We start from the raw sequence: 19075 nt of genomic DNA on the forward strand, positions 1-19075 counted from the left end.
CTACGAGTTCCATTTTTATTTCTTCATCGTAATTTTGTTTTTCCAAAAATCAAACATATAAAAATTAAAAAATTAAAAACATAAACATGTATTAGTAAGTCTAGGGAATCTGACTTTAAAATACCCAAAATTTTGTAAAATACCACCTTAATGGAGTATAGGCCACACAAATTTTCAAACTTAAAAAGAGTTTTCAAATTTTGTTTGAGGAAGGCGTATTTTGGTATTTCATTTCAAAACTTTTTGCCACCATTTTGCCTATCATGTTTACTCCAGTAGAGTCTAGGTTAGTTAGTTACGTAATTTAATTGTGTAATTGAATTATTTCATGAACCCCCTTCTCCCAAATTGCTAGGGGGTGGTATATTTAATTTTAGTATATTGTACGTTCACGTATTAAAATTGTATGTATAAATATCAAAATATAGAACCCATGGGCCTTGTTGATTTAATTGGGTCATGCATAATATAATTAGGTACCTTAATTTCGTAAAATTTCCCTATTTCACAGAATTTCGAAAGCTAATCCTATGGGAGCCACGATATGCGCATGTTTGAATTGTGAACGTATGGTATTATTTTATTTCTATTAGAGTCCGCTTATGTCCCAAACGCTATTTATTATTTCATAGAACTCATATAAGAGTTGCGTATATTTTTATTTATTTATATTAGTATAGATTAACCTTCTTTTTCAGGTGCTCCCATTTACAAACACGTTTCTATGGTATTCTCTATTCTTTATTTTCATTCCATACTTTGGGGACAAAGCATGATTATGTTTGGGGGTGGTATAGAAACACATTGTAAATGTTTAAGAATATATTAGGTTGTATATTACGTATTAATTGTCGTATGAAAATTAGAAATATTAAAAATCATAAATATAGTTTATACTATGCACTTAGTGATAATGGTATTGTTCCCTTCTCCATGATGATATTAGTCTAGAAATCTCACGTAGTACTTGAATTAGGATTTAATTTTCGAAACTTAGATTAATATATATGTAATAGTGATTGCATCTTTTTATGAACATCTTGCATGAGTATCTATGATTGTACTTGACAATATTTTTCTGAGACCTAGGTTAGAGTACTTAATATATATCCTGTTAGCATCTAGCCTAAAAGCCTCATATGAGTGAAATATCTTAGTGATGACACAAAGGAGAAGTAAATTCCGAGTAGATAAATCACACATCCACTTGTTTGATCACCATACCATATCATAAGTGAGAATTTAGGCCCTCTTTGTATCGATATAACCAGAAATTCTGACCTAAGTATATTTTCCGCTAGTCGCCCTACTAAGCCTTTTCGCAAACCACAAACCTTTACCCAATAAAACAAAATAAAAACTAAAATAAGCCTACTTATCTGGATAAGTGTGAGAAATAGGATGAGTGAAGAAAAGAGAAGAGAAAAACATGTGTAAACAAAAATTAGTTAGTTGCTTCAAAAGAAAAAAGAAATAGAAAAAGAAAAGAAAGTTTCCATCCAAAGAAAAGAAAAATAGAATCAAATGAGTCAAAAGCCAAAACAAAAGGGCTAAGGATGAAAACAAAATGTAGAAGCAAAGTAAGAATAAGGTTTTCTCTAGTTACATATTTTGAAGACCCTATTATTTTAGACTTGTCTTTTTGATTATCCATTTTCTTCCTTCTTTAACCAACACCTATGCCCCATGTCACCTAATAAAGACTTCTAGCTCAATTAGGAATAGGTTGGTGTGATAGTAAGTGGTAGATGTGTTTGATCGACCTCGGCTTCCTTGGATTGTCATCAAGATTGTGAGGAAATGTGTGCCCACTACACACTGGAGTTAGCAAACTTGAGTGGAAAAATTAGAGTGTTATGTGTCTTGACACATTCCTTGTGAGAACTTAGTTAGGCATGCTACCCAAAAGTTTTAGAAACGGACCTGCTATTGCATTTTATAGCATAGTTCATTGTATAGTTGTGTATCTTAAGATAATTTGATTATTATGCATGTATTAATTTAGGAGTTAGATTGATGATCCTTGTTTAAATGCTAGTGAGATGTATAAATATCTGAGATAAAATTATGGGACAATTACTTTTATTTCTTAGTCGTTATAGTATAAATTAAGTTTGTAAGTATTTTCTCTGAAAAACTCTCACGATGCTATAACTCGTCCATTAGAGAATTCTTAGTGGTTTAAGGCCTTATTGCATATAGTTAATGCAACCGCATTCTGCGAAACGAGATTAGTTAGGACCACATTTTTTGCCACTTATCTGTTTCTATTTCTCATCTTTGCTTGAGGACAAACAAAATGCTGTTTGGGGGTGGTGTGATAAGCACCAAAAAGTGTAGTTTTGAACCCTTAATAGTATTATATTTAGGCTAATTATGTTTATGATAAATAAGAGTTAGTAATGTTATGTGTTTTTGTGTATTTTAGGTCTTCAAGCTGTTTATGTGCTTACAAACGTCATTTTGCATGGAAAACGAGTCAAGATGATTGCTAGAAGAGTTCTATGTTTAAAACCCAAGAATTAAGAAGAAAAAGCCTTTTCAAGCTTAGTTAAAGCTAGGAAGTCAAAGTCAATTCGAGTAGAAAAATGACAGAAAAGTCAATAGAACTTCAATAGGCCGCATCTTTGGACTCGGGCACTGGAATTAGGCCTACTTTATGTCAAAACGACTGGATCGGAACCAACTTTCCAATGGACCCATAATTTCCCCAATCAAAGCTGTAAAAGTAGGCAAAAAGGCTACTGAAATAATTTCTAATAGTTATGGCCTCTTTAAACTTAACCTAATAGACTTTGGGCTCACATTAGAGGCCCAAAGTCCCCCTTTTTGGCTCATGCACGAAAATGTAATCCTAACCCTCTCCTATATAAAGAGGGTTAAGGCTAAAACTAACTTGGTTACTCCCCTCTTTAGTTTAGTTATAATTTAGGGTTCTCTCTCTCTCTCTCTCTCTCCTTTTCTTTAGAATAGTTTAGTTTAGTTAAGGTTAAGTAGTTTAGTTTGTAGCCACCATTAAAATCCATTCAATAAAGCTTTAGTATTCAATTCTCTTTATTCTTATGTCTTTAATTCATTGTTTAGTTAGTATGATTTCGATGACACAAGGCTAAACCTCCATTAGAGGGGGTTTATGAAGCCACGTGAGGATGAGTAGTTATTAGAATGGGTGTTGTTTTGTAAATAGCGTTCAAGTTTAATTCTTATGATTGTTTAGAGATAAAAATCATAAGAGTTGAACTAGAGTTTAGAGCTACCACCAAAGAGATTTGTGGTGGAGCTAAACTCTCATGCTAGTGAAACCATGATCAGAGATGACTTGGTATTCACTAGGGATCAACAAGCAATTCGATAACCAACCTAATGGTCAATCGAATTGCATGGTGGATTACCCATCTCTATATCTTTCTCTCCCATTCAATCTACTATTTTAGAATCTTTATTTACTATTTTTATCATCTCATATTACTCTCTCATTAGTGCAATAGTTAGTTTAGTCTAAATTCGTGTCAAGTGCATGCAAGCAAGAGTGGAGAACATGATTACTCCTCTATATCAACATGTTTAGAGAGTATTATTATTGATTAATATGCATGTTTTAGTATTGTAAAAACATTATTTTTACAACTATCAAAACTTAGTTATCAATTGCGTTACTATCCATAACTTTCTACAACCTCTTAAGGAGCTCAACAGACTGTTGTGCCAAGAAGTCGAAAGTGTCGAAACTGAACGGAATGAAACAATGTTGGTTAGCCCTACAAACATCCTCGTGTTTCTCAATCTTCCCTGCCGCTGCTCTATTAGTTGTTTCTCCCACCTCAAAGACTTCATTCCCAAACCCTACCAACGGAGATGCTCCAGTTACATCAACTCGTGTATGCTTCCCCTCAGACCAACTGTAGATCAATACATCCGCAGGTTGAAATGTCGATTTACTATCATTCGTATCAGTGAGAAAATTGACAAGAACCTCCTTCTTTACTTAAGGGGACAGTAGCATTCATAGCTAGAGAATTGAGGTCAAAATCGGGTAGATAGAGACTCAATTCACTGTTAAAAACATCAAATATGACATAAATTGTGATCCAATGGTATGTGATAAGTATCCAAAATTGTAGTTTAAACCCCTTAATAGTATTATATTTATGTCAATCATATTTATAATAAATAAGAGTTAGTATTGTTTACGTATTTTTGTGTATTTTAGGTCTTGAAGCTGTTTATGTGCTTAAAGATGCCATTTTGTGTGGAAAACGAGTCAAGATGATTGATAGAAGAGTTCTATGTTTAAAGCCCAAGAATCAAGAAGAAAAAGCATTTTCAAACCCAGTCAAAGTCAATTCGGGTAGAAAAAGAACATAAAAATCAATAGAACTTCAAATGGGCGTATATTTGGACTTGGGCCTCGAAATTGGGCCTACTTTATGCCAAAATGACCAGTTCAGAATAAGATTTCCAATGAATCCAGTTTTGCCCCAATCAAAGCTATAAAAGTGGATGAAAAAGGCACTAAAATAATTTCCAACAGTTGTGGTCTCTTTAGACTTAACCTAATAGACTTTGGGCTTACTTTAGAGGCCCAAAGTGCCCCTTTTTGGTCCATGCACAAAAATGTAACTCTAACCCTCTCCTATATAAAGAGGGTTAAGACTAAACAAAACTTGGCTACTCCCCTATTTAGTTTAGTTGCAAATTAGGGTTCTCTCTCTCTCTATCTCTCTTTAGTTTAGTTTAGGTTTAGTTAACTAATTAGTTTATAGTGTAGCCTCCAATAATTTCCCATCAATAAAAGCTTAGTTTTTTAATATTCTATTCTTCTTTACATTATGTCTCTAATTCATTGTGTAGTCAGTATGATTCCAATGACATAAGACTAAACCTCCATTAGGAGGGGTTTATGAAGCTATGTGAGGATGATTAGTTCTTAGTTGTTATTGTTTTTGCATTAGAACTTCAAGTTCTTCGTTGTGAGTGTGATGTGAGGACACATGATGATTAACATGTGCCACACACATGCTTACATATTTCTATTATTTAGACTAGTTGTTTCTTTTTAGGAATAGAGTTTGGTTTCCTATTTGGTTTCTAATTAGGAATTAGGAATAAGAATAAGATGGTTTTCAATTAGGTTTAGTAGTTGTTTTCTTATATAAAGGCATCTAGGCCTTCATTGTTAGATGGCTGTTATTAATTATTAATTATTAATTCTTTGTGAATTGTTCTTCATATTTGAAGGTTTAAACCCTAGATTTAGGTGTTTGTTTTATTAAATCTTATTGCTGTTCATCCATTGTTAAAGCTTCCGCCAACAAGATACATCAAATTTGGTATCAAGAGCCAATCAATTTTTGGGATTTTTTTTTTAAAGGAAACACTGTTCATCGTGGTATTGTTCATCGGAACACTGTTCATTGAGGGTTATTGTTCACCGAACACTGTTCACTGCAGAGGAAAATAAAAAAAAACTTTCTTCACTTTTAGCAACTTTCTTGGTTATTTTGCTATGGCAAATCAAAAACAAGGTCGTGGTGGACCTCCTGGAGTTAATACAAGTCTGAATCGAGTAGAAGACGCGATTTTGGATATACAATAGATGATGCAGAATCAGAAAGGCAAAGCAAAAGCAATTGACGTTGAGCAGACTTTCGAGATTGAGAAGGTAGCAGATGACAGCTTACTTACCCTAGAATCCAATCTTGATATTGACTCCGCCAATTCATCAAGCTCCTCACTTCCTCCACTTTCGCATCATCACTATTATGCACCCTCGCTCCATAACTCCTCAGCTTCAACTTCCAATTCTAAAGTTGTCAATTTGGGTGTTTCTCATAACCCCAAACAGCAACAAATAGACATTCCCAATAGAGAGGAATCACCTATTCGAAAAGATCGGCGTCATCTTTCTCCCATTAATCCTTTTCACAGCAAGGCCTTGAAAACTCAGATCTACTATCAAAAAAGAAGTGGTGATAAACTTCCTCTCTCACCACTTCGACTTCGTCAACAACAACAAAGAGATGATTCCCAACTACAGAATAATCATCTACCTCACTGTCAAGGTAGAAATCAGCAAGGTGGTGGCCAAAATCAGCAAGGGAGACAAGGAAGACAACACGCAGAAGAGAAACTAGGAAGAGATGTTCGATGGGAAAAAGATGAACTCCTTCCTTGTCGTGCACTTCCCCATCGGGCCCAAAAACAAAATACTAATGGGCCAGCAAGTCAAGCCCATGTTTTTAATAACAGGTCATACCACCAGCCCCATCGACGTCCCAACCATGGTCCAACCCAAGACCATGATTCGTCTGATTCTCTACCACGTATACACTGCGACAAAATCGCTGCCAACCACGCCGTAGCTCTCCAGATTTTGATCCGCCAGATCCTTCAGATTCTTCATTTGGTCCTTCTCCACCGCATCATGGTAACCGCAATAATCAAAACCAAAGGTGTGGGCAACACCACAATTGGCAAAATAATGCAGGTAATTTTGATATTAATCATCTTTTGCGAATTTTGGAGAAAACTCAAATGGGTGATATTTTTAGATGTGCCTGAATTTGATGGCAAATTAAAGCCTGATGGCTTTTGGATTAGTTGAATAAGATTGAGAACGTCTTTGATTATAAGAACACGACGGATCCCAAGTGTGTTAAATTGGTGGCTACTAAATTAACGGGTTATGCACTTGTTTGGTAGGATGAATTACAATTAACTCGTGAACAGGCAGGCCGTCACAAAATTACTACATGGAACAAGATGCATCGTGAGTTAAAGAAAGAATTTATTCCTTATGACTATGAAAGGGATTTGTTCATGCGTCTTCAGAACTTGAAACAGAGACTGCATATACTGAGGAGTTTCTTTTGTTGTGTACTCGAGCTAACTTGTCTGAGTCCGTGGATCAAAAAGTTGGGAGATATTTGAATGGTTTACGGAACTCAATTCGAGAGGAATTAGCTTTCAAGGATATTTATGATATGTCTAACGCCATTAAATATGCCATCAAAGTTGAAGAATTGGTCTGCTCTTCTCATTCCATTACTGCTAGTGCCACTCCTGTTGCCTCTTCTTCTAAACCACCCCCTCCTACTACACTGGGTCCTACTACATGCTACGAGTGCAAGGAGATTAGACATGTTCGTAGCGATTGCCCTAAACGCAAGCGCGTTGGTTTAACACAGGATGAGGAACATCTCACTCTTCTTGAGGTAGAACCCACTGAGATTTTGGAACTTTGACTCCCGCAGATTCCGGTTGTCCCATGTTGATTGTTCTTCGTTCTTTAATAACTCCAGTTGTTAAGCAGCATCTTATGGCATGGCTTTGTCATAATATTTTCCGTACACGTTGCACATCAAATGGCAAGTTGTGTAATGTTATCATTGATAATGGTTCTAGTGACAATATTGTCTCCACAGATATGGTGGACAAATTGAAACTTAAAGATGAACCACACCCTGAACCTTATACCCTTTCTTGGTTACAGGATGGTGTTACGGTCAAAGTTACTCGCCGATGCTTGGTTCCTTTCTTTATCGGTCCTACGTATAAGGATGAAGTATGGTGTTAAGTTGCGCCTATGGATGCTTGTCATTTGCTATTTGCTCCACCATGGCAATATGACCTCATTGCCTTTCATAATGGGCGCGATAACACTTATACATTCACTTCTCATGGTCAGACGATTGTTTTAACACCATTAGCTCCAGTGCGGCCTATCTCTTATCCCCGCCCACCAGTTAAGCCGGGTTTTCTAGCAGCAGGGTGTGACTGTGGTATGTTTGTTGCAATTATTGAATCATTTGTTTCATGTCCTACTACTATCCCACATGTGTTACAGTCATTATTAGACTCCTTTTCTGATGTCTGTAATGAGCCTACTGATGGAGGTTTGCCTCATTTACGTCCAACATGCAATTGATTTGATTTCTGGAGCACCTCTTCCTAATTTGCCACATTACCGCATGGCTCCTTCTGAGCATGCCGAATTACAGAGGCAAGTTTCCAAGTTATTGACTAAGGGATTCATATGCGAGAGTATGCCCCTTTGTGTTGTACCAGCTTTACTCACTCCTAAGAAAGATGGGAGTTGGAGGATGTGTGTTGATAGCAGGGCTATTAACAAGATTACTATGAAATATCGTTTTCCTATTCCACGCCTTGAGTATATGCTAAGGTGTTTTCCAAGCTTGATTTGAGATCTGGATTTCATCATATTCGGATCTGCCTTGGAGATGAATGGAAAATTGCCTTTAAAACGAAGGATGGTTTATATGAGTGGTTGGTCATGCCCTTCGGTCTTTCTAATGCTCGTTCTACTTTCATGCGTCTTATGACTCAAGTTTTGTGGCCTTATTTGAATAAGTTTTGTATTGTCTACTTTGATGATATTCTGATGTACAGTTCTTCTGAGTCTGAACATCTACAACATATTGAGCTTCTTTTGAGTGTTTTGCGTACTGAAAAGCATTATTTGCAGCTTAAGAAATGTTCTTTCATGGTTGACTCTGTGGTCTTCTTGGGTTTTGTAGTTTCGGCTAATGGTATTCGTGTCGATGACTCCAAAGTCTAAGCTATTATCGAGTGGCCTATTCCTACTATAGTGACTCAGGTACTGATAAACGTAAAAATATTAATTTTACTAATGAATAAAGCGATGAAACTCAAAACGTAAGTAAAACTAAACTAGATTACGTGCCTAATATATCAAAGTTTTCTACTCTCAATCCTATTGAGATATAGTGGAGTAGATGATTCGTTCCACTCCTAGTTCTTTCACAAAGTAATGTTCTCTATGTATAAATAAAGTCTAGTGAGAGATTTACGAATTATATTTCAGACTACGATGCAACTACCCACAAGATGCAACTAGTCAACTAAATAAACAGTTATGGAAATACTATGTCGATTCTATGATAAGGAATTAGGGGGGGTTGATTCCACCTTAACTCAACTTAACTTACTAACGATGAATCATCGTAATCCGAATTGAACTGCTACGCAGAACAATTGGTTCTTCCTAATCCCTAATTACACATGACATTTCTACCAATTCATAACTAGCATGTGAACGATTAAACCCATTCTCATGGTGAACTAATCGTTTCTAGAGTGGAATAGAAATTACGACTATCCTATGCTAACACAAATCAAGCTTTCATCAAGGCTTCTCAACCCCTTCTAATGGAGGTTTAGCCGATAATCATTACGCAATCATTTCCGATGCAACTAGTCAACTAAATAAACAGTTATGGAAATACTACATCGATTCTATGATAAGGAATTAGGGGGGGTTGATTCCACCTTAACTCAACTTAACTTACTAACGCATTTAATCGTCGTAATCGAATGAATCGCTACGCGAGAACAATTGGTTCTTCCTAATCCCTAATTACACATGGTATTTCTACCAATTCATAACTAGCATGTGAACGATTAAACCCATTCTCATGGTGAACTAATCGTTTCTAGAGTGGAATAGAAATTACGACTATCCTACGCTAACACAAATCAAGCTTTCATCAAGGCTTCTCAACCCCCTCTAATGGAGGTTTAGCCGAGAATCATTACACAATCATTTCTGATTAAATTAAAACTAAACATACTATAAAGAATTGAAATTTACTAATATAAATTAAACAATAATTAAAATCTAATTAATAATTAAGAAATGATATCAACAAGAATTTAAACTAGATCTATAAATGTAATGACAGAAAACGAATTGAATAATAATAAACTATTTTATTAATCTAATCAAATGAATAACAATATTTTAAAGGTTTAATCTAAAACAAGGAATGAAAATGAAACTAAACTTAATTAAAAACAATTAAAACTAGATCTAGAAGCTATTCTAATGGCTACTTTCTATTCTAAGTTACTTTTATTTTCTAACCTAACTATCTATCTTTACAAAGAGTCAAGCTTTTGTTTTTATACTTTCAGATCCAAAAATCGTGCATGGGCTTGGAGCCATGTTTTGGGCCGGAAAATCGGGCCCAAAACCCAATTATTTCAGTCCGAAAAGGGCTCTTCAGCTAGATTTGGCTTCAATAGATTTTTTGTCAACTTTTGCTCCTCTTATTGGGTCAAGGCTTAGACCATTGGAAAGCTCTTTCCGAGCCGGTTGTTTTGACATAAGGTAGGCCCAATTCCGAGGTCTGAGTCCAAAGATATGGTCTTCGGAAATTCTGTTGACTTGTGCACTATTTCTGCCCGTGTTGACTTTTCAGCTTTTGACCGGGCTTTACAAAGACTTTGTCTCCTTGAATCTTGGCCTTTATTCACAGAACTCCTTAGCAACCGACCTTTGCTCCTTTATCTCGCTAAAGTGGCACATTTCTGCACATAATGGACTTTGAAGCCTGAAATGCATAAAAACACGTAATCAGTATTAACTCTTACTTATTATTTACATAATTGGTCTAAAAGTACGATTGTTAAGGGGTTAAAACTACAGTTTTTGGCTCTTATCAAACCACCCCCAAACAGCATTTTGCTTGTCCTCAAGCAAATATGAGAAATTAGAATAAGTGACCAAAAATGGAGTTCTAACTACTCTCGTTTCACTGAGTGCGATTGCATTGACCATATGCAACAAGGCCTTAAACCACTAGGAATTCCCTAGTGGACGAGTTATAGCCTTGTGGGAGTTTTCCAGTGAAGGTACTCACAAACTTCATCTATACTACAACGACTAAGAAATAAAACTATTGTTTCCTTATTCATACTCTAAATTAACTATACATCTCACTAGCAAATGAATAAGAATAACCAAGTCAAAAAACCTAAGCTAATATATGCATAATAATCAATCATCTATGATACAAATATATATACTATGAGTAATACTATGAAATGCCTAGCGGGTTAGTTTACGAAACTTCGAATAAGCGCCCTTAAGTAGATTCTCACAATAATAGTCAAGATATAACACTCTAATTTTTCCACTCAAGTTTATTTACATCGATTAATGCGTGGGCCCACTTTACCTTACAATCTCAATGACACACAAGGGAAGCCGGAGTCGATCAAACACAATTGCCACTTACTATCACACTAACCTATTCCAAATTGAGCTAGAGGTCTTTATTAGGTGTTGCGGGGATTAGGAGATGGTTTAAGAAGGAAGGAAATCGATATTCAAAAGGACAAATCTGAGATAATAGAGTCTTTATATTATGTAATTTAGAGAAAACCTTGTTATTTTCTTTTGCTTCTATACTTTTTTTCCATCCTTAGCCATATTTTTCTTTTTCTTTTCTTTGGCTTTTGACTCCCTTTTATTCTATTTTTGGAGTTTTTATTTTTATTTTTATTTTTCTTTTCTTTGGATGTAAACTTCTTTTCTTTTTCTGAAGCAACTAACTAATTTTTGTTTACACAGGTTTTTCTCTTCTTCTTTCTTCAATCATTCTATTCTCAGACTTATTCTAGATTGGGTAAGTTGAATTTTTTATTTTGTTTTGTTTTTGTAACAGGGTAAAGGAATTGTGGTTTATGGAAGGCTAAAGAAAGGCTCGGAGGGGGCTTACTAGTGGAAAATAATTCATAGGTTTGAATTTCTGGCTATATCGATCCAAAGAGGGCCTAAATTCTCGCTTAGGATATGGCATAGTGATCAAGCAAGTGGGACGTGTGATTTTCTATCCGGATTTTACTTCTCCCTTGTGTCATTTCTCAAATGTTTTGGCTCATATAAGGCTTTAGGCTATATTCTCACAAGATTTGTAGAATAAGTACTCTAACCTAGATTTTTAAACTTATCGCTAACAATCATAGATACTCATGTAATATATTTATAGATAGATGCAAAGATTATTACCTACATATTAACCTAAGTTTCTAACAATTATTCTGATGCAAAAGCTACGTGAGACTTCTCGATTGTTAAGAACATAGAGAAAGAAAACAATACCAATATTCCTAAGTGTATAGCATAAACTTATTTATTTATATTTTTGAAAATTTTAACTTGAAAACAAATGCATATTATACATATCTATATCCTAATAGATGCCTTAATTACACGTGTTTCTATGCCCCCCCCCAAACAAGAAGCATGCTTTGTCCTCAAAGCATTTAAATAAATAGGGTAGGAAAAATACCAAGGAAATACGTGAAGTTCTGGAACATCTGCAAAACAAGGTTAGAACATACTAATATAGGAAATAAAAATAAAAAAAAATAAATAAAAAAAAAAAAAAAACTGAAGCAATTCTATAAGAGTTCCACCCATTATGGGGTTAACATAACAGTTCCTATGTTCATGGACAGGCTACCAAAGGCGACGTTATATTCCCCTTGGTCCTCGATACGGAAAATGCCTGCCCCATACAACTCATGCATAAACTTATAAGTGTAGACATGCATATTATCTACCCAATAACACCATGGGTCTTGTATTTCAGCGGGCATAGCAAGTCCAAGAACAAATGCTAGCAAGAACCTGGTAATTTCTATTGGTTCATCATTAATGTTGATGGAGAACACATCCAGTCTCTCAAAGAAAATACAATTATCATAAAAATAAGATGCAAGTGCTGGAGAATAAAGTTCATCAGGTTTTACCATAAGCGGTTCCCAGCCTACGTATGTGATCGCCTCGCGAAACCAAGCACCATAAGTAGTGATTTGGAACAAATCTTTGAAAGACTGTTCTGGTATTATTATAGGACATGTCATCTCAAAACGATGCTCTGGAATAGCTGCAAATGATCCGGGAACAACCCGCAGAAAACTGGAAATTTTTGTGTTTACGGAGGTCGGCGCAGTCGCTCCACTTGAAGAGCGCAGCGCCTCGATGATTTTCGAGTTCCAGTGTTTGGGCGCAAGTCGCGCTCACTTTGGGCGCAGGTGCGCTCAGTGCAAAATTTCGACGAGAGACTAGGCGGAGCGCTGCGCTTCCATCTTGCAGCGCTTCGAGAGGTGTTGATTTGTGAAAATGGCGAAGAACAACCGGAAACGTGGGAGTGAAAGGTGAGTGATGGAAGTTAGGTGTAGTGTGGGTTGTGAGTGTAGAATGAATGAAGTTTTTGTAGGTTTTAAGTTGCTAAAACGGATCGGGAAGTTGCCAAAAAGTTTTTACGGCAATTTCCATAAATACTAAAATTTTCAAACCCGAAATGGAAACAACTCATATTCTTGATTCTAAAACAACTCTAGTATCTTTTAGGTTGAATTTAGGATAAAACTACCTAACTTATCGAGATTTCATCCTAACCAATATTTATTTATAGATATGCCCATATCGGCAATATTCTCACCCTAACTCCGAAATAACTTCTAAAAACGAGGGTTATATAGAAATTATGATGGAATAGATAATACCACCCCCAAACAATTTGGGAAGGTGGGATCAATATTAAACAACCACGCACAATGAAAATAACCGCATTATATTAAATTTTTCATTCAAAGTACATTTCACTACAAAATTCAAATTACAGAATTAAAACTGACATTCAAATAACTAACAATAATCAAACTACAAATAAAAATCATCAAGCTATACTATCCCTAAACACTTCGGTACTGGTAGCGAGAGGGCACACGCTTAGGAGATGGCTCCTGAGCTCCCGATGGGCCAGCACCATTCGTCTTTCGGCGACGACGCTCGTGCCTCGATGATGTATCCTCAGAAGGAGAATCCCCGTGAGGTGGAAAGCGTGCAAGCATATCGGCTCGGAACTGGCGCTGAGCTTCTAGCTCAGCCCTCATCTGTTCCCACCGCTCATCCTCTCGCTGGGTACGAATCTCGAAGTTATGGTGGATAGTAGCCTGTCGAGTCCGGAGGTCTTCGCAGATAGTATTGAGTGAACGCATGCCACGATGAATCACAGCCATGCGTTCTGCATCTGACCAACACCTCTCCAAGGCATCAGCATCAAAACATGTCAAGTCCTCCTCGTCCTCCGAGTCATTCTCATTTCCGACGTCCTCCTCATCGACTACCCTATCCTCAGGCAACCTCCAAACTTGTTGGATACACTCCTTATAAATTCGAGGATTTTGGTGTAGTATGAGGTAAATCCTATCAGACGTCGGAGTCACTCTCAACTTCAGCATGATCTTGGTTATCAAAGCAGGGAGAGGTGCAATAGACTTCCCTACTCCCCTAATCATGTTAAGCAAAAACTCTAAGATCTGAGAACTCATACTTCGCTCCACGGAGTATCCATAGAATGTGAAGGCAGTTCAGACCGATGTCGCTGACCTTCTCCTTCCCTATGACATTCCTACCAATCCACTAAGCTGCAGCCAGCTGGTTGGTTCTGAGGGATGCCTGGCGAACACAATGCGAGCTCACATTGTAGTTCCCTTTGGTAACAGTCGCGTTCATCAACGGCTCGACGCGAGTATATTGGGACTCCTGTAACGTGGCATCACGATGGATTCTAGGTGGAATGCCTAGAATCTCAGCCAACAACCCAGTAGTTACTTCCTTCCTCCTCTTTGCCACCGTAATGAAAATTCTATTCCCCTCCAACTCCCTCGTGTTGTAAAACCGTCGGACTAACTCTTCATGGTAAAAGGCGTCGGTCGAGTACCACAAGCTATTCCAATCTCTACTAATCATTTCGTCACCGTAAAACGGCGCAAAGTGGTCGCCAGGAAATGCTTGCTCTGGCAAAATCCGGCGTTGTTGAGCCATTAGAAGTTTTGATAAGGTTAGGGGGTTTGAATAAGGTAGGGGGAAGCAATGAGGGACAACCTCACTAAAAAAAACGATGGTGGTGGTGGTGTGGTGGCGCGGCAGCTCCAAGATTTGGATTTTTCTGTGGTTTTTGGTTTTGTAAATTGATGGAGGTGGTGGTGGAAAGGTTTTTGAGAAGATTTGAAATTGATTTGGATGTTTGGTGTGGGTGTAGTTAGGTTTCTTTTTAATTTTATTGTTTGTTAGGGTTTGAAGCTTGGAAGTTTGTCAATGGCGGTTTGGAAGATGAAAATGCACGACTGTTGGTGGAAACATAGAGCGGAGTGCGCCGCGCGGTCTGAAGAGTGAAGTTGGGCCCAAGCCCAATTCGAATTTTCCGAATTTTTGTCGATTTTTAGCGCGATTTCAAACTAACATTGCCGCTTCGTTACCGGTCTGATTTTTGCGAATGAGATATGGAAATGATCACGAGAGAATTCCCAATCCAATGATCTATAAAACACTCTATTCCGACCGTAAATGACATATAAGATAGTGGAAAATGCCTCGAAGTGCGTGCATGACGTAAGTTATGCGAACGAATGAACTCTCAATTCATAGATTATGTCAACCCAAATCGGAATACAATTAAACGGCCTAAGCAACTCTAATGGGACATAAAATATTTTAGGACGGAAACACGAACACCCCACCCCCAAACAAATTTTTTACAACAAAGTTTGGAAAATTTGTTTTTTTTTTTTTTTTTTTTTTTTTTTTAAATGGGTCTTTTAAAGTCAAATTCCCGAGAATTCCTAGATTACTATTGTTTATTATTTAATATTTTTTTATTTTTATAAGGAAAAATAAGCAATAAGGACATAATTCACCCCATAGAGAAACATGACTCAAAAATCCGAGAAAACATGTAAGAGTGGAAAACGTGAATTATGTTAAACGTGGACTTAGGATCCGGTACTTACAGCCACACACTCCCTAGGGAGGGCCCGCTTATCTTAATGGTGCACTCACCAATATATGGAAATGAAAGAAAACGCACCAAAACATAAAATTGAGTTGTTTATAGTCAGATACTCTAGACTTTATCTAAACATATGTATGAACATACATTTTATCATATATCAACAACCGAAATAGTTGTGGATTATTCCATAAATAAATATCACAAAAAACATACCCAAACACAATCAAGCACCAAGATTTCCTATGACGCAACCTAGTGAAATGAAAACGAAGTCGGATAGACCTATATCGTAACCTAGCATGCACCTTCTTTTTCATCTTTGAACGAGAGGGTGTCCTAGTGAATAAGTGTGGAAAAGTGAATGGTTGTGGAAGATATGGTGGATATGGATAAGTTGTAGAAGGAAAGCATGGAAAAATTGAGGATGTGGGTTTAGCACAAAACTTATTCATGGTGTAGGTAGGGACTGTCTCAATTCTGAAAATGAAGGTGTCAAATGGTTTGTCCTTCTGAAGTATTTGTTTGCTAGGAGGATTTAAAAAATTATGAAGCATAGGAGAAACAAAAGGATCGAGTGCAAACTCGAGATTCCTTTGAAAGGGTGGAAGGAGGGGAGTCGAGGCGGATGTTGTGCAAAGTAGTTCTTGATAGGGTGACTCATCACCTGCTCTAAGAAACTCATCGAATTCCTCATCTAGCTTGGTCATATCCACAGTACTATGGTATTCCTCTATATCTTTGAGAAAGTCATCTATCTCATCCTCATCCATAATATGTGTATCGACTAGTGTAGGGATGAAAATGTTAGAGTCTGAACCTTCAAAGGAAAGAAATTTGGGCATCTGATTATCAGGGAACGTGTTGTTAAAATAATCTCGAGCGAAGCTCTCGATCATGCTAACCTCTCCATCCATAAACGAATCGGGTAACTGTGTCTTTGGTTTAAACACATTTACTTCAACAGAAAGATGGCCAAAAGACATGGACATCGAACCATCGTGGCAATTTATGAGCGCATTGGCAGTTGCCAGGAAAGGGTGCCCTAAAATTATCGGGACAGAGTCGTTAGCGACTTTTGTATCGAGGATGACAAAATCAGCTGGATAGTAGAAATCCTGAACCTTTACCAGGACGTTTTCAACCACACCCTTAGGATACTTAATAGACCGATCAGCTAATTGCAACGTCATTTTAATGGGTTGCATCTCCTCTAGACCTATTTGTCTATACAAATAAAACGGGAGTAAGTTAACACTAGCCCCCAGGTCTAATAACGCGATCGTCGTATAGGAATCTCCTAAGGTGCATTATCTGAAGAGGATCGACCGGGGGTCCTTGTACTTAACAATTTCATTATGTTCGGATAGAGTTGGGAATTGTTCCGTTAAAAAGGCGTCTTTTGGTATATTGGTCTTACGCCTAGTAGTACACAACTCCTTAAGAAACTTAGCATGGTGTGGTAGCTTTTTAATAGCTTCGAGGAAGGGAAGGTTTATAGTTAGATTCTTGAAAATGTCCCTAATCTCCTCATAATTTGTATCCCTAGTTAACATGGCTAATTTTTGTGGAAACGGTGGTTTCTCTCTATATTTAGCATATGTATCACCTGGATGTTTAACTTTGGCTTTATGTTTCTTAGGTTGTGTTGTAACTGGTACCTCTATAGTGGTAGGCTCTTCAGTTTCTATTTCGGTATCTAGTAAGGTAGCATGTGTAGGGGCTACTGATGGGGTAACTATAGGCATAGCTACTTTGTTATCAACCACTCTACCAGAACGAAGAGTGGTGATGGCATTTAGCTCACCTACCTTTTCATTTTCATTACTAGTATTACCGGATACCTCAAAGGCCGTGTTTGTTATTTTATGATTAGGTATCGCGTGACCTGGAAACACACCTTTGGGTTGGGCTTTATCTTGGGCCAACTGTTGGCTTAAATTATTAACGGATTGTAGAAGTTGTTGGTTAGATTGAGCCATGGTTTGGAAGAGTTGTTGGCTGACCTGTATGAAGGTGTCAAGACGATCCGGTTGGGTGGGTGTAGTGGTCACGGGTGGTATGACTGTAACTATCTCGCGTTGATTATTTATGGGCGGATTGTGATAGTTATTATTTACCAGAGCGATACCTCTATTAACATTATAATTATTATAATTACCTTGACCTTGTGCTTGACCTTGTCGAGGTTGCGCTTGGTTGTTATAATTATTATAATTACCCCCGACAATCGCCCTTGTCATGGTGGAGCTTGGTTATAACTGGGCGTTGGCCTAACATATTGATTATTGTACCTTGGAGGTGTGACTTGTTGGTTATTTCTCCAACCGAAGTTGGGATTTTGTCTCCAAGGGGCGTTAGGTTCACTATTAATGGAACAAGCATATTCATAGGCTATATAGGGACGATTGAGTCGGGATGCTCGAGGGACTCCAATGAAACTACATGGATTGGAATTTACATTCATGACAGGGGATAGGCTTTTGTTGTACAGAAATGGCCTCTACCTTTTTAGTGAGTGATTCGATTAGAGTTTTAAGCTCGGGATCGTGTTTCATCTCAAACATACCGGCGGCCTTAACTGTATTAGAAGAACTAGCGGAGCGGTGGATATCGTCACTACCCCCGGTTGTTATTTAAGCTTTAGTTTGATCCTCTAAAAATTTATAAGCCTCCGAGGCTCCTTTACTTAGGAAACTACCCCCATTCATTATGTCAAGGACTTCTTTATGGTGGTGTAGAAGTCCTTTGAAAAAGGCACGAATTAACGTGTCTTTCGCGAGGTTATGATGTGGACACTCTATAAGGAGATCGGTGAAACGATTCCAAGCCTCTAAAAATGATTCATGAGGATTTTGTCGAAAGAAATGAATCTTGGAAAGCATCTCATCCGTCTTTAGGGGTGGGTAAAAATGTTCTATAAATAGGTGAACAAGTTTAGCCCACGAGTCCAATGAGAATTAGCACTAGGCTTGGGCAGTTAACCAAGACGCCGCCTTATCGGCTAAAGTGAAGGGAAATACCCTGAGTTTAATTTGTTCAGCACTCACCATAAGATGGTGAAATGTTGTAAGAACTTGTTCAATCCTACGATGTGTCGATAAAGGTTTTCATGGTCTAAACCATGGAAAGCGGGTAACAAATTAAAATATTTGGGGATTCGAAATCCCCAATCGGGTCTGCAAGAACGATGCAAGATTTGGGGCTATCGCTCAAGGCTTTATAAAAGTCCGAGAGAGGAGTCTCTCCTTCGTCGGGCATTGTGTCAGGTAGAGTATGTGGAATAGTAGCTAGAGGTGCAATGAGTGGTATACTAGATAGGCGTGCTTGTTGATGTTGTTGTGTAATTACGTTAGGTGTTTTTGTTCGACCAGACCTTAATCTCATACAAGGTTAAGACCAAACTTAACTAAACACGACAACCTCCAAACAATCCTGATATTCTAATA

This window comes from Coptis chinensis, chromosome 4 (genome assembly GCF_015680905.1).
Source record: "Coptis chinensis isolate HL-2020 chromosome 4, ASM1568090v1, whole genome shotgun sequence".
In the NCBI taxonomy this organism is placed as follows: domain Eukaryota; kingdom Viridiplantae; phylum Streptophyta; class Magnoliopsida; order Ranunculales; family Ranunculaceae; genus Coptis; species Coptis chinensis.